The sequence below is a fragment of the Ailuropoda melanoleuca genome, chromosome 10, assembly GCF_002007445.2.
Source record: "Ailuropoda melanoleuca isolate Jingjing chromosome 10, ASM200744v2, whole genome shotgun sequence".
NCBI lineage: Eukaryota > Metazoa > Chordata > Mammalia > Carnivora > Ursidae > Ailuropoda > Ailuropoda melanoleuca.
The window spans coordinates 14864542-14882747 of NC_048227.1; positions in this window are offsets into that span (position 1 = coordinate 14864542).

Below are 18206 nucleotides of genomic sequence, written 5' to 3' on the forward strand. Positions count from 1 at the left end.
AATAGAAACTAATAAATAAATAAATAAATATAAAAATATAAACAGTGTCTGGAGTTATGAGACAATTTTTTGTGCAAATACTTCCAGTTGCTGAGAAACTCCTTCTGACCCTTCACTATTTGGGAGAAGATGAGAAGATAAACCCAAACGTTTTTCTGTTGTTTAAAAAACAAAATCTGGGACACCTGAGTGGTTCAGTTGGTCAAGTGTCTGACTTCAGCTCAGGTCATGAACCCAGGGTCCTGGGATCGAGTCCAACAGCGGGCTCCTTGCTCAGCGGGGAGCCTGCTTCTTCCTCTGCCTGCCACTCCCCTGTTTGTGCTGTCTGTCTTTCTCTTTCTCTCTGACAAATAAATAAAATCTTTTAAAAAACAAACAAAATCCAACTGAGTTAATTGTAAATATCTCATGGCTTTATACAATGATTCATGAATTGGCCAACAGACACAGAGTCAAAATGAAAGACTTTTATAGACAGAAGGGAACAGGAACAAGTTATACTAGCAAAAAGCAGATTGGCCGTGGCAAGGTCACTTTCCTTTAGGGGATGGCAGGGGACTATCATGTAAATAATCCCACTAATATTGACGGTAATTTCTCACTAACTGATTTAATACTCCATTTCTGGAAGAGCCAAAACTGTAATTAGTAAAGTTAATTAGTTAAGTTTTGGTTTGGTGATGTGGGGCTTAAAATAAGTGACTCCATTTGGGACATGTTGCTTTGTTTTTCACAATTCCCCCTTTTGATCGGACTGTCAGCCTGAGAGAAGTGATAAAAATTTAAGGCATTAGCACTATTCCCAGCTACCACTCTGGAGCTACTTATTCTTTGTGTGGTACTCATTGGTCACAGCATCTGGTTCACATTCTTTAAGTCAGTCATTCTCTTTGTTCCTTTTCTGATGTAGTAGTCTTAGCGAGATCCTTTGCTTGGTGGTTACCAGCTGTGAACATGCATTTAAAGTTTTTGAGAGAATACAGTATGTCCAGGAGACAATTGTGATGATTATAAACAGAATAATTCCTAGTATCTGAAGTGCACTTCAGACCCATGGTCCCCAAAGCCCAAATCAAAATCAAATAAGTCAAAGAAAGATGTTAAAGGTGTCACTTTTGTAAGCTACATCAATTATTCAATGATTTTCTGTAGCTTTTGATTTCCCCAAAGGTGTTAATCCAGGTGCAGCAACTGGTGTTGGCCATAGCTCAGACATCTTGCTCAGCTAAAAGGTAATCAAAGGCTATCCTATTATCAAAAACAACTTTGGCCAAAGAATCTAGGGAATTTTATTGGGCAGCTATAGCTTTAGCAGCAATTCTGTAATATCTTCGAGAGAGATTCTTGATCATAGAATTGTTTGCAGTTACTCCTAACCAGGGGAAATAAGGATCTGCCAAAGGAAGTGACTTTGAATCATGAATGCCTCTAGGTAATTCCTGAGTCTGTGGTCAGGACAAGAAAGCTGACAGCCATGGAGGCCAGTAAAATATAAGGATCTATAGACCACACAAGCAGTTTTATTTTGGTTACGGTTGCCTTGTGTCCCTTTCTTTGTAAGAACCTGGATGCAAGGTTCTCAGGTTTGGGGTTATGAATCAGAGACAGGGAAATAGTCCCCCAGGGTTAGGGGACCTAATATGATAGAGAGGACGCGGAGTTTGTTGTAGAGAAACTGAGGCATTAGAAATCAGGGAGAAGTCTGTGATAGGCAGAACCACAGAATCATCAGAACCATGGCAAATCCAACAGACATTTGAAGTTGGATTACCTCCCTTTGCAATGCCTGAAATATGTAAACAATGATATTTCTTTTCCAGGCCACAGCAAGGCAAAAGGTGAACAAAAGAATCATAGGAGCTTCATGGTGTAAGAATTAGAAAAAGGATGGTCAGATAGGAAAAGAGAAATGGAAAGAAATATTCTTGATCTGATGTCTTGGAAAGAAGCAGTCTACCTCAATGTCAGCTATTTCTTTTCCTAGCCAATTTGATTTTGAGGTCTCCAGCATTTGCACAGGACCAGATGTCAGCTGGAGCCTTCTTCATTTGTGAAATATGCATCCATGGTTCAACACCTTGTAATTTGGCACTGGTGTCACAAATTGTTCTTTGTACAGTCCTTTCCATGACTTACTTTTACAAAAGCATTGGAATAAAACAAGAATTGTCTGTAAATGACAAAAGACTTTAAAATACCTGTTGCTAAAGGTCTGATGAGAGTTCACCACTGATCAGAAAATTTGGTTATTTCTGTGACATGCAACGTTTTAAGATAACTAGAATTATGACTAATAACATTACACCAGGACATATAAGATTTCTATAAATTTCATACAATTTCTGGAACACTTGCATTAACAGAAGCATTACTTCTAACTTGAAAATGCTTCCCATGTAATTTAATATATCAAATAAGTCTAATTAGTTTAATATCTCTCTTTTCATATGGAAAGAGAACAAATCTTTTGAGATGTTCCTGGGATCCACTGGAAAACCCCAAAGCTAGGTGGGGGGTTGAAAAAAGACTTTAGAACTCGATTTTGGGAAGTTATTTAAAAATATCAAAAACCTTTGGGCACTTTACTGAAAAGGATCACAGAGCATTATGAAACAATAATTATGTGTTTAGCCAAAGTGACAAAAAATTTCAAAGGCAAATACAGAAGGTTACACAGTTCTGAGCAAAACTTTGCCCTTTCAATAATTGAGAAGATTAGGTTTACTTAAGTATTAAAGATATGCTGATTAAGATAACACGAAGCACAGGAAATTATTTTGATAAACATAAAATCTTTGCTTTCTAGGCAAATTGCTTAAAAGGTAAAAAAAAAAAACAAAACAGAAAACAAAAAAACCCCATAAACTTTTGTTTAAATTTCTTATTAAGAGATTAAGAGCAAACCAATAATTTAAGAAAAATGTTGCCTTCTTAACAGAGAGAATACCAAATTCTAATTTCGTACCAGTGTACTTTTGATATTAAAATTAATTAAATTTTTAAAATGTAATTAAATCCATTTCAATCTTAGCCAGCTTGACCACACATAAAATTCTTTTCCCAAGATCCCTTTTCTACAAAACTTCTACAACTTTCCATGTCCATTTAGTTTGTCCTTTGTTCTCTTTCCCATTCTGAAACAACTAGCTTTACTTTAGGACAAAATTACTTTCTTTTCCATCAACAAAAATGCATCTCCATTTCTCATACTTTCCTTAGTGAAACACACATTCCATTTTCCTATATAGAGATGTTTCCTTTATTATTTCTGTTAGTTTCAATTAACATATTAGAATTTTTAACCCATTAAAAACCTTAATTCCTAGTGAAAATTAGGAATTAAACAATTGTCAATTACTGGCAAATTTATAAATACATTTCATAATTTCTAGAAGCATATGCTTGTTTATAGTAGATTTTCCAATGTGGCACAAACATGTTTGCCAATAGACCAAAACATCTTTAATTCCTCTGTAAAAAGAAGCCAAAAGTAAGTAAACCTATGTCTAGTAATTAATGTTTTATAATTTTATCTTATTGGAAATGTTCTAGATATTCAGTGACTATCCATCATTTAAATTAACTTAGCAAAACTCTAAAGTTTCAAGTTACCAAAAAGATTTGGGGAAGCTATTTAAGTAGACATACCATAAAACACAACTATTGCTGAAAATTTTACTTAAAAAGTCTTATCCCATTTACATCTATCCAAATCACTTGCTTCCACAATTATGCTTAAACTATCCATGGAGACGTCATGAGACACTAGACAAAGTTAGCCATCGCCCTAAGCTACTTTTCTTGCTGACAAATTCTTTAAGAGGGATAACATGAGCTTATTTGTCTTTTAGTAAACTTGGGTGAAACAAATGTGTTATACTTAATGCTCAAAACTCAAGGACATACCTATTTTAAACCAACAAACTTAAACCAGTTTTTATTTATTAAAGACTTATCCTAGATCACACGAACTTGAAAAACATGTGGGTTGATTTTTATATTTCTCAGAGGATACTTAATTTATGTAGTACTTGTTTGTTTTTAAGCCAAGTAAACAGAGCTCTTTACAAATTACTTTTAGCAACACCATCTGGAGGTAGAAATACATCACGCATCTATAAACATACATACATAGACATACACAAACATACAGACATCCACAGAAATCTTATAGCTTTTGTTTTAAAAATTTCAGTCAAGCAATGGGTATGATAATGCAAAACTCACTCATTTATAAAAGAACAGATGAATCGAAATTATGTTTCTGCAACAGGTGTTGGCAAGGGTGTGGAGAAAGAAGAACATTCTAGCACTGTTGTTGGGAATGCAAACTGATGCAACCACTCTGGAAAACACTATGGAGTTTTCTCAAAAAGATAAAAATATTTTAAATATTTAAAAATAGAACTGCCTTACAATTCAGCAATTGCACTACTAGGTATTTACCCAAAGAATACAAAAATAGTAATTCAAAGGGATACATGCACCCCGATGTTTATAGCGGCATTATCTACAATAGCCAAATCACAGAAATAGCTCAAGTGTCCACCAACTGATGAATGGATAAAGAAGACGTGTGTGTCTGTGTGTGCGCGCACACGCGTGTGTAATGGAATATTATTCAGCCATAAAATGAATGAAATCTTGGCATTTGCACAACATGGATGGAACTAGAGTATTATGCTAAGTGAAGTACATCAGTGAGAAAAAGACAAATACCATATGATTTTACTCATATGTAGAATTTAAGAAGAAAAACAAATTGGGGCACCTGGGTGGCTCAGTTGGTTAAGCATCCAACTCCTGATTTCGGCTCAAGGGGCCTGAGATAGAGCCCTGCAAAGGGCTCTGCGCTGGGTGTGGAGCCTGCTTGGGATTCTCTCCGTCTCCCTCTGCCCCTCCCTTCACTCATGCACACACCAAGTAACAGACTCTTGACTACAGAGAACAGAGGGGAGGTGGGAGGGGGGATGGGTTAAAAAAGTGATGGGGATTAAGGAGTGCACTTGCTGTCATGAGTACTGGGTATTGTTATGGAAGTGCTGAATCACTATATTGTACACCTAAAACTAATATTACACTGTATGCTAACTGGAATTTAAATAAAAACCTAAAAAAACCCACCAAATTATATTTCTGGCCGATGAAATAAGGTTACCTGCTCTGATGGCTTAGAGTATTTACTAATATTTGTGGAGAAGATACTTAATATTTTTCATTTGCCAAGTTTCCAAATATCCTTTCCCTTTTTTCCTTCTGATAAGAGCTACCTCCCTAACGTTTGCTTTTCAAAGACATGGCCCTCGAGAAGACCAGGTAGAACATTTACATCTCAAAGACACAAAGAAAGAACTGGAGTCCCTCTAAGGACTTTTGTTTCCTAGAGTCAGAATTTTTACAACACCTACATTTTTTTTTAACCTACAAGCCTTTTGAGATGGATGGGAGAGGTTTTGGGATTGGTAAAAAGAATAGATAGGCTTTGAAATACTTCTAGACCTGCATTTCTGTTCTTACAAAGACTCAATTTATAAGATTTTATTTATTTATTTATTTATTTGAGAGAGTGAGCCTGAGAGAGAGAGCACAAGCAGGGGGAGGGGCAGAGGGAGAAGCAGGAAGCAGGGAGCTGAGCAGGGAGACCCACTCAGGGCTCGATTCCAGGACCCTGGGATCATGACCAAGCCGAAGGCAGATGCTTAACTGACTCAGCCCCCCAGGCATCCCAAGAACAGTTGTTTTTAATTCCTCGAAGAATTTAGTTTGCAACCTAAATGACTTCAATGGCCTATTGTATTTTTAACAGTGTAAATCCATCATATGAAAACATAGCAGTATGTAATATAGGGATGCTGAAACACCAAAATGCTGATAATCACTACTTCACTCACCAACAATATTGTGATGTAATAAGAAATACGGATTTGGTCTTCATCCCAGGGAACCTGGAGCAGAGCTCCTAAAACCTTGTCATTTCCTGAATGATAAGGGTGAGAGGAGCATCTTTTGTTATTCATTATAAGCTCCTTTCAACCACGCTGGAATTTATGTTAATGAGTCCCTAGGTGACTTCATATTGGGGGTTGGTTTCCAGAAGAACCAACCATGTTATCAGAGGGTCACATCCCCAACATCTGGGGAGGGGACAGGGGTGAAGATTAAATTAATCACCAATGCCAAGGATTTAATCAATCATGTTTATATAATAGAATCTCCGCAGAATCCAAAACAAAGGGGTTTGGAGAGCTTACGGATTGGTGAACACATCCATGTGTCAGAAGGGTGGCATGTGCCAAACTTCATAGGGACAGAAGCTTGGGACCCTTCCAGATCTCACACTATGTATGTCTTCATCTGGCTGTTCAATTTGTCCACTTTATAATATCTTTTATGAGTAAAATATTTGCCTGAGTTCTGTGAGCCATTCTAGCAAATTACTGATCCTGAGCAGGGTTGGTGGGAACCCCTGATCTATAGCCAGTTGATCAGAAGCATAGGAGGCTCAGACTTGCAAGTGGTATCTGACATGGGAGGCAGACTTTTGGGACTGAGCCCTTAATCTGTGGGGTCTGCACTAACTCTAGGTAGTTAGTTTTTTTTTGTTTTTTTTTTTTTTTTTTTTTTTTTTTTTTTTAAAATTTTTTTTTTTTTTTTTTTTTTTTGATAAGGANGAGACAGCTAGCGAGAGAGGGAACACAAGCAGGGGGAGTGGGAGAGGAAGAAGCAGGCTCCTAGCAGAGGAGCCTGATGTGGCTCGAACCCATAACGCTGGGATCACGCCCTGAGCCGAAGGCAGACGCTTAACCGCTGTGCCACCCAGGCGCCCCTCTAGGTAGTTAGTTTTAGCTTTGATTTGAATTGCAGGACACCCAATTGTTGTCTGCAGAGAATTGGGGAATTGTTCGCTGTGGAAAACCCACATACTTGGTGTTAGAAGTGTTGTGAGTAGAGAATTAATTTTCCTTTAAGTAGGGTGACACATACTATATTTTCAATAAACGTTTCTGGAATAAATCCATAACATTTTAGGCAATTATTCCATCCATCCTAAAATAGACCTAAATCTGATGATTGAGTTTCCTTGCTCTGTCAGTGAACCAAGAGTTGCTATTTGATCAAATGGGCATTTATTGAGTGAAACTGTGTGTAGCATTGTCAGTTTTTCTCTCTTCATAACTTTTTTTTTTAAATCACATCTTGGATCATCCAGTACAGGCCAGAGCTTCCAGTACAGGTCACTCTCTTGGCTATTCTTGGCTCTTTGCCCTTTCATATAAAGTTAGAATCAGCTTGTCAAGATCTATTAAGAAACATGTTGAAATTTTAGTAAGAATTATGCATAATCTATAAATTAACTTGAAGAGAATTAACTTTTATAATATTGAGTTTTCTTTCCTTTTTTTTTTTTTTTAAGTAGTCTCCATGCTGGGCTTGAACTCACAACCCTGAGATCAAGAACTGAGCTGAGATCAACAGTTGGACGCTTAACTGACTGGGCCACCCAGGCACTCCGATACTGAGTTTCTTAATCCAGGAACATGGTATATTTCTCAAGACTCACACATAGATTAATGACTGCAAAAAAAGGTAGCAAAATGGTGGGACTGTTAGTTCAGTGGACACCCATGGGAATGACTGGCTGGCACTATCTACCTTCTCATTGCTGTCCTTTCCCCTTTCTTTCTAGTTTCAGGCTGCCCGATTATTATGTGACCTCTCCCCTGCCCACAGCTGATTGGTTCAGGGTAAGGCACCTGCCCCAAGCTGATCTAATGAGACTTCTCATGGATTTTTGGACCACAGACTTAAAAAGAGTTGAAATAGGCTTTCTTTTCTGTCCGAAGTTGTAAAAACATAAAATTTAGGAGCTCTCTGCAACCATATTTCAGATCGTGTAGACTGGAGGACGGGAAGCAGATGCATTGTTGAGGAAAAAAGGGTGAAGCTTAGAGAGGTACAGAGACAAGACAGAGAGGCTGGTGGTACTTGAGTCTCTGACTCTGTGTAGTTCTTGAGGCCCAACTGCATTCTTGCTCATGGGTTCCAAGAGCCCCACTGTTCCTCATAATAAATTCATCTTTAGGCTCAAACTAGTCTGAGTTGGGTTTCTATCACTTGCAACCAAGAGTCCAACTAATGGAGCTGACTAGACTTAAAATAGGTATTCTCAAATCGATTTCAGATGAGCCAGACTGGGCACCTGGCTTTAACAGGCTCACAGTTTGGACTGCACTCCACTCCCTCTGGTGCCCTTAGAAAGAACCTTCTCTAACAGAGGCCAGCACCTAGCAGACAACCCTTGTTCCTTTGTTTCTCTGTGGGAATTTTACTGCCTCTGCTTGGAATAGATAATCAGAAGTGGTCTCCCTTATCCTCTTTTTTTATGCAGGATTTATCTAAAGTAAGCACTTCTTATTTTTATGTTTGGATGCCAAACTTTGGTCAGAATTTAATTACCATGTTTATTCTTAAGATCATCCATATGATCATTCTAGGGCTGCTAGAGGTCAAACTGGCAAGTGGCTACATGTCAAGATGTTAAGAATCTCCCAAAACAAGATGCAAGCACCAGATGGAACTTCAAAGAAATACTAAAATTCTGCACCACTTTTGCCTCTCATGATAATGACTCTATATACCGTGAGGCAGAGGGTTCTGAATTTTGAGGGCATCGAAGCGAGGAATTTTGGATACCGTGACGTAGGGAAAACGTATGTCCTATATATACAGATGGTTCTCAACTTTGCTTAAGTCAAATCTTGAACAGTCTATGCTTTTATACATTTAATGCGCTATGCCCAGTTTTTCAAAGGCCAGATTCGAACTTTAATATCTCAGCCAACTCAGGATGATGTCAGGCTAACTCATGAGGGGGTTGTGTAGCTGCCAACAGTTCCGCTTCAGCATCGTCGATTGCCATTGGTATCAGTATAGCAATTGATGTCATTATTTAAATATTTAGTTGAACAGGAAATATACAAAGGAAGGTTCTGTTTGGTGATAAAAAAAAAAAAACCCACAAAGGTCTCAGAAACTTAATACAGAAGTGGGACAAAAGTTGAGACAAAAGTGGGAGTGATTAGGTGGGCTAAAATGGGTGACTCTAGCTGCAAGTCAGTCATCACACTGAAACTGGTTAATTGTGTGTTTATTTGTGAAGAGAATAAAAGATCAATTTATGTAGGATAATATGTAGGATAATAGAAGACTTGTAGACTCTGGGAAAGTGCTTGCCAGGGCCTGAAATGTTCTGTGGCCTGCTTCCATGGCCCTGAGAAGCATAATGAAGCCAGTCAAGTTTCCCAAGATTCTCTAAGGCAGCCTGTTCTTGGCATTTCCTTTGTTACACTAACAACTCCAAGAAGGTTCTGGCCACTACGCTTTAACAGGATTGTAAAAGTTTTAGTACATTCTAAACTTTCTAATTCAAGGTTATGTAATTTTGTAAAAGAAACATCTCTACAATATCTATCTATATCCAGATGTGAATAGATAGATAGATAGATAGATAGATAGATAGATAGATAGATACTCTATGGGATTTTTATAGAACATTCTAGTCAATGGTGTCTGTGCCTGGTTCTCCAGGAGAAAAAGGATCCAGACCTCAAGAACTGAGGAAGGGACTCTAGAATTTCTGAACTGATGAGTTAAAATAGCTTAGGAATGTGCTGTCTGTTGGGGAATAGCCACATGAGGACACATTTTAATCATTAGTGCTGATGCAAGCCAGATTGCTTTCCAAGAAACCCTGCCCTGTCACTTTTTCCAGCCATTCTTATCTGAGGACAGAGGAAGTTAAGCAAGCCTGGGTATTCTTGGAAGGAAAGCTATGCCTGAGCATGGTGCCAAAGTTTCAGCAGGGGTGTGTGCAGTGCAGGGTGTGATGACAGAAAGAGCAGCTCCCTGGATCCACTAGGCAAGAGAGAGGAATTCAGCAACTGAACACTTCCAGAGATCACACTCTTCCAGGTTCGGAGACCACAGAAATAAAATCCACTTCCAGAATCCAAATATGACCGCATTTTCCCTGTGCTTCTGAAATATGGCCAGGGCTCACTTCTGATCCAATTACTTTATCTCAAGAAATTTTGCAGTTTGAATAACTGATCTGGTATGATGCAGCTAAGTACCAGTGCTCTTAGATTAGAAGATCTTAACTGGGAACACATCACCTGGAGAGACATTTCAAAATTCATAGACCCTGAATCCCCATTCTGAACCCACTGAATCAGAAAATCTGGGGCCTAAACCCATGTAGTTTGAGAAAGGTCATGGAGATGCTAAGGCAAGCACCCAAGTTAAGTGCCAGTGCAAAAGAACACGGTACTGATAAGGCTAGGCCATGGTCTTGATGTTTTTTTCCTTTTATGTTAAAAATGTCTATTTCGTCTACATCACCAAAATACATTAGAAGCTATGTTCTACAGCGTGTGCTAAACCAGACTTCTCATTTGTACATAAACCTACAAATCCCATCTTGTTAAAATGCGGATTCTGATTCCGCACGTCTAGAGTGGTGCCTGACAATCTGCCTTTCTAACAAGACCCCAGATGATGCCCACGCTGCTGGTCCATACTTTGAGTAGCAAGGCCTCAGTGATTCTTAACCTGGGGCAATTTTGTCACCACCATCTCGAGGGGACATTTGGCAATGAGAAATGTCTAGCAGTGTTTTTGGTTGTCAACTGGGGAAGGGGAAGGTGTTAACCATCTAGCTGGTCGATTTTTGGCTACACATTCTACAGTGCACGGAAAAGCTCCCACAACAAAGACTATTCGATCCAAAATGTCTGTGGCTCTAAGGTTGAAAAATGCTGGACTAGACCAAATGCAAAATGTATAAGGTTTCTGAAAAGTACTTTAGTCTTAATTCTTTGCCCCAATGTTGGCAATTAGATTTAAGAAGAGAATTGTTTTGAAGAGAATTTTATAGAAGGTGTGCATTTGCCCTATACCCAGTGACTGAGGAGAGGAGTTCCTCAGAGAATTTCCCAAAGTACCCAAGCATCAAAGAGCTAGTTTTAAATATTTAACAAATCTGAAACCAGCTCACAGCAGTAACACTCAAATAAGAATGTTCCTGTTATCCTTTCCTGTCTCTTTTTTTTTTTTTTTAAGATTTTATGTATTTATTTAACAGAGAGACAGCCAGCGAGAGAGGGAACACAGGCAGGGGGAGTGGGAGAGGAAGAAGCAGGCTCCCAGCAGAGGAGCCTGATGTGGGGCTCGATCCCAGGGCTCTGGGATCACACCCTGAGCTGAAGGCAGACGCTTAATGACTGAGCCACCCAGGCGCCCCTCTTTCCTGTCTTCTTTACTGTATTCCAACCCCAAGTGTTCACAGGTTAGCCACCCACAACACGTTCCCCAATTTCAGGCTTCCCACCTGTGTCTTCACCCAGTCTGAGAATCCTCTTACCTCGTCTTCCTTCCCATTAGGCTTTTAAGTCCCCACTGAGACACTCCTCCCTTGACCATCCTCACCTGGAATGATCTGGCCCTTTTCTGGTTTTCTTGATTCGCTGTCCAGGCTGTATTAATGCTTCTATCATCATAGCTCTTTTTATTTTTTTTTAAAGATTTTATTTATTTGAGAGAGAGAGAGAGAGAGAGTGAGCACACATACCCGACAGCATGAGGGGTGGAGGGGTGAGGAGGCATAAGGAGAGGGCGAAGCAGCCTCCCCTCATCAGGGAGCCCAATGCAGGGCTCAATCCCAGGACCCTGGGATCATGACCTGAGCCAGGTCTGAAGGCAGACACTTAACCGACTGAGACACCCAGGCACCCCATCATAGTTCTTCTTTTTTTTTTTTTTAAAGATTTTATTTATTTATGTGACAGAGAGAGAGACAGCCAAGGAGAGAGGGAACACAGCAGGGGAGTGGGAGAGGAAGAAGCAGGCTCCCAGCCGAGGAGCCTGATGTGGGACTCGATCCTGGAACGCTGGGATCACGCCCTGAGCTGAGGGCAGTCGCTTTAACAACTGCGCTACCCAGGCGCCCCCATAGCTCTTCTTTTTAAGGACAGTTTTATTGATATAAAATTCATAGAGCATACAATTCACTCACACTAGTCAATGGATTTTAGTATATTCAGAGAGATGTGCAACTGCCACTACAATATTGTGATTTATAAGAAATATATATTTGGTCATTCAGATGACCAAAATATTTTTCTCATATATATTTGGTCTTTACTTTTCCAAAAAAGACATCCAGATGACTAACTGACACATGAAAAGATGCTCAACGTCACTCACCATCAGGGAAATACAAATCAAAACCATGATGAGATATCATCTCACACCTGTCAGGATGGCTAAAAATAACAACACAAGAAACAACAGGCGTTGGCAAGGATGTGGAGAAAGCAGAACCCTCCTGCACTGTTGGTGGGAATGCAAACTGGTGCGGTCACTCTGGAGAACAGTATGGAAGTTCCTCACAAAGTTCAAAATAGAACTACCTTACACTCTAACAATTGCACTACTAGATATTTACCCAAAGGATACAAGAATACAGATTCGAAGGGATGCATGGACCCCAATGTTATAACAGCACCATCAACAATAGCCAAACATAGTGAGAGCCCAAATGTCCATCAACTGATGAATGGATAAAGAAGAAGTGGTACACACACACACACACACACACACACACACACACACAATGGAATATTGCCCAGCCATCAAAAAGAATGAAATCTTGCCATTTGCAAGGACATAGATGGAGCTAGAGTGTGTTATGCTAAGTGAAATAAGTCAGTCAGAGAAGGACAAATACCATATGGTCTCACTCATACGTGGAATTTAAGAAAGAAAACAGATGAACATATGGGAAGGGAAACGAGAAAAAGGACAGAGGGCAAAACAAGCCATAAGAGACTCTTAAGGTTAGAGAACAAACTGAGGGTTGATGGAGGGAGGTGGGTAGGGGGATGGGCTAGATGGGTGATGGGTATTAAGGGAGGCACTTGTTACGATGAACACAGGGTGTTGTATGTAAGTGACGAATCACTTAATTCTACTCCAGAAACCGATATTGCACTGTATGTTAATGACGTAAAATTTAAATTTATACACACACACACACACGTGTGTGTGTGTGTGTGTATAGGACTGGACTGGATGCTGTTTGTGGACCTCTGCAGATCTGACAAACCAGGAGGGAGTGGGAAGGAAGGGAGAGAGACACCACTCAGATTTTATTGCACGTCCCAGCTTCACTCTCTGGAAAATTCAGTCCCTGGAAAGCAACCAGCTTTCCAGCTGTCAGGTTTGGGAGTTCTTTCTTCCTTTCCTCCCTCAATTCTTCCCCCCTACTCTCCCTCTCTCTCTTCCTTCCTTCTTTTCCTTTCTTTCTTCCAACTTAATTTTTTCCAATGATAAAAAAATAATATCACAAACACTTTAGAACACGTTACAAAATACTAAAATGGAAAGAAAAATACCACTCAGAGATGATCACTAGTAACATTTTAATAGTTCCTTTTGGCCTTATTAACGCACAGTTTTAAAAAAAATCATAGATGAGAACATACTTGTGGTAGATTGTTGTGGTGAAGACCTCCAGCTTCCCTGCATCCAAGCCATTGTCTAATGCTCCCTCCACCACCGTTGCGACTCTAGGCTTGGTCTTCCTGACTTGCTTTGGCCAAAGGGACATTAGCAAAGGTGAGGCAAGCAGACTGCTCACACCTTGAGGCTTGTTCTCTTGTTTCCCTCTGGGTCCACGAAACTGCTATGAGAAGAAGCCAGGCTAGCCTTTTGAAAGTTTAGAGATCACATGGAACAGAGATGACCTGTCCCAGATAAGGCCCCCTTAGCCCAATCAGCCCGCAGCCACCAGATGTGAGAATGAAACCATCCCCGACTATTCAGACCCAGCTGCAAAACACCTAGACACACAAAATGAGGGAAATCATAAATGCGTAAGGGACTTAAGTGATTAAATTTGGAGTGGTTTGTTACATGGCAAAAGCTGACTGGTATACTAATTTATATAAAATCCTGTGACCTGTTTTTTTGCATGTGACATTTCAACACAAGCACTTTGTCATGTGATTACAACTCTTCATGAACATCTGTTTTTAATGGCCACATAATAGTCCCTTGAGGGATAGATCTGGTTTATAAAATTGTTGCCCTATTGTTTGACATTTAGTTGTTGTGATTTTGGCACTCATAATGCTGGTGGGATTGATATTCTTATGCATAAAGGTTTTTCCTAAATGTGAAGATTATTTTCTGAGCACGGACCCCCTGGAATAGGATCACAGAGTCAAGGTGAAAGATCTTTTACTTTATTTATCCCCTTACTATGGAAATTTAAACAAACAAAATGCCAAAGAGTATAATGCGTTCAATGGACCAGCACCCGGCTGTAATAATTATTAATATTTTGCCATTCTTCTTTCAAGTATCTATTCCCCATCCCCATGGGTTTTTTTCCCTAAAGTATTTTAATCTCTCCTTTAACATAAACATTTTTAGTATGTATTTCTAACTGATAAGAATTTTTTAAAGATTTTATTTATTTATTTATTTATTTATTTGACAGAATGAGAGAGAGAGAGAGCACAAGCAGGTGGAGCAGCAGGCAGAGGGAGAAGCAGGCTCCCCGCTGAGCAAGGAGCCTGATATGGGACTCAATCCCAGGATCCTGGGACCATGATCCAAGCCGAAGGCAGACGCTTAACCAACTGAGCCACGCAGTTGTCCTGGTTGATGAATGTCTTATCCCTCTTGTAAATTCCCCATAAACTAGATTTGATTGATTGCTTCCTTATGATGACATTTAAGACATTTCTCTAACCTCCATATTTTCTGTTATTCAGAGACATTTGATCAAATTTTAAAAAATTTTTTGGCATGAATACTTCATTGGGAATGGTATGCTTCCTACTGTATCACATCAAAAGGCTCAGAACATCTGGTTGTCTCTTTGTGTGATCTTAAGATTGATCAGTGTGTTCAGAAGCTGTCAGCCTGGTCATTTCACCAAACGTGTGTGTGTGTGTGTCTTTTTTTTTTAAGATTTTATTTATTTATTTGAGAGAGAGAGAGAGAGTGAGAGAGAGCATGAGAGGGGAGTGGGTCAGAGGGAGAAGAAGGCTCCCCGCTGAGCAGGAAGCCGGACAAAGGACTCAATTCTGGGACTCCGGGATCATGAGCGGAGCCGAAGGCAGTCTCTTAACCAATTGAGCCACCCGCCCACACCAAATGTTTTTAACAGCACTGATAGTCATTGCCTAAATTTATTACTTCATTTGGAATTGTAAATAGAGATTTTCTAATCCTATAATTCATTTTTGCTGTAAAAAGAAGAACTTTCTTTCATCAACTATTTGGGTATCCTAAAATAGAGTTGATAAGGATAGCCGGGACAAATGCTTAATTCTTTTTTTCCTTTACCAACTTGCAGAAGGAATTGGTATCCTTGAACTTCAAAAGATAATATTTTACTTTTGTTTTTTAGTATTAAAGGTCTATTTATTTGTTTGAGCAAGAGAGACTGGTTGGAGGGGGAAGAGGGTAGGGACACAGGGAAAGAGAGAGGGAGAGGAGCGGATTCCCTGCTTAGCGTGGAGCCTCATGGGGGCCTCAATCTCACGACCCTGAGATCATGACCAAAGGGGCAATCAGGAGTTGGTTGCTTCACCGACTGAGCCACCCAGGCCTTTTGTTTTTGTTTTTTAGTATTAAGAATGCTTAGATTACTATATTCTTGATATGTTTCAATCCATTGCAGTCATTATTCTTTTGAATACCCAATATTCTTTTGAATCCCCTGGTTTGCTTCAAGTAGGGTTATTTCATATAAGTAATTTGTGAAAATATCCATTTATTACTTCTTTCATTAAGACTGGATATTCTTATTAAGATAGATAGATGATTGATAGATAGAAAATATATATTATATATTTATATGTAAATATATATTACATATAAATCAATTGTCATGGAGAATGTAAATGGACATCAATATTTTTTTAAATGGTCCCTGAGTGATTTTAAAGTATAGCCAGGGTTGGGAATCACTAGACCAGGGCTTCTCAATCTGTGTTTACAAATCCCCTGGGCATATTGTTAAAAGGCAAATCAGATTTGGCAGGACTGGGGTGGAGCTGAGATTATATAGTCTGTGTGTGTGTGTGTGTGTGTGTGTGTGTATTATAAATATACTACATATATTTATGTTATAGATATTAATAAATATATTATAAATATATATAAATAGTTGCTATCAATAGGTTTAAAAAATCGTATCTGTGCTAATTTGCCTTTTTTCCCCCAATCCTACTGAAGTTGAAAATTTTCTGTATGTCATTAGCCATTTGTATTTGTCTCTAGGTGAATTTTCTAGATATATCCTTTACTCATTTACCTCTTGGTTCTTAGCAGTTTTTTAAATCGATTTTTGTGAATTTTTTATATATCAAAGATATTAACACATCGCCTGTTGCATTTTTTGAGCATTATTTGCACAGTTAATTGTTTTCCTTTGATTTTAAGTACATACGTTCTATGTTCTATAAAGGTAAGGCCATGGATCTTTTTATTTGTGAGTTATCCCATTGTTATTAAATTTAGAATTTTTCAAATTCCATCAAGAAATTTGGCAAATATTTTCCTCTATTCTAGGATTTCAATGGGTTAAAAAATCAATTTAACTCAAATCCATCAGTCATCAAGTCTTTTCTTCATTTATCCATCTATTCTCATTCTAGTATCACACATTATTACAGGTTTACAAGGTATTTCTCCATATAAGAGAGAAGGTCTATTATTATTCTTAGTCTTCATAGATATCTCAGCACTTATTATGTTTATTCTTTCAAATAACTGTGTATTGGACGTTTGTCATGATTTGGAGCTGCCTTTTGGGAGCATTTTCTGCCTTATGAATCCTGCCCACTCCCATCCTACAAGGAAGCCAGGAAACAGAATTTCCCAGCCTCCTTTGCAGCTCGGGAATGGGCAGGTGATCTAAGTTCCAGCAATCCAACATACTTGTGTGAAACTTTGGTGTAGAAATAAACACAAGAAAGCGGGCTCTTTGTGGAATCCATTTGCTGGTGAGGGTGACAAGAGACATTCAGTTTTGGGGGCTGGCGATAGGTGTGCCGTGGAGTTCCAGGCACACATGTGGCATTGGTGCTCATGGCCGTTGTGGGCACAGTTGGTTTGCATCCCTGGCATGAGTGCAGATGGGCTCAATGCCTGGCCATGGGAAGACTGGTTCCCTCATTAGGTCAGTTCTGCAACGTGGTCTTGGCACTGTTCCTAGGAGCTCAGCTCTGAGCTCCTAGTTGGTTCTTAGAGATCCCCAGTGCCCACTAATACATGCCTTTTCTGAGCGAGAGTGAGTTCTGAGGTTTATAACTGAGAATCTTGACTGACAGTAGGCAAAACTAAATTGGGGAAGAAAGGTGTTGTATCCAGGATGAATTGTAGGGGTTGGCTGAGTCTAGATCGACCTTTGATATTTTATACACATTTTATTTTTTTATTTTATTTTTTTTTAAAGATTTTATTTATTTATTCGACAGAGATAGAGACAGCCAGCAAGAGAGGGAACACAAGCAGGGGGAGTGGGAGAGGAAGAAGCAGGCTCACAGCAGAGGAGCCTGACGTGGGGCTCGATCCCATAACGCCGGGATCACGCCCTGAGCCGAAGGCAGACGCTTAACCGCTGTACCACCCAGGCGCCCCGACCTTTGATATTTTAAAGTGTGTTAAGTCCATGGGGACCAACAGCACCAGCACCTGAGAACTTGTTAGAAATGCTTAATCTCAGTCCAATCCACCCCAGTCCTGCTGAATCTGCTTTGCCTTTTTTTTTTTTTTTTTTTTTTTTNTTTTTTTTTTTTTTTTTTGATAGAGAGAGAGTACGTGCTTGAGGGGCAGAGGGAGAGGGAGGATCTTAAGCAGGCTCCAGGCCCAACGTGGAGCCTGACACAGGGCTCGATCTTACCACCCTGAGATCATGACCTGAGCCAAAATCAAGAGTCAGACACCTATCTGATTGAGTCACCCAGGAGCCCCTGATTTCCCTTTTAACAAGATGCCCAGGGGATTTATAAACACAGATTGAGAAGCCCTGGTCTAATGACTCCCAATGCTGGCTGCACTTTAAAATCACTTGGAGACCATTTAAAAAAATATTGATGTACATTTACATTCTCCATGACAACAATAGA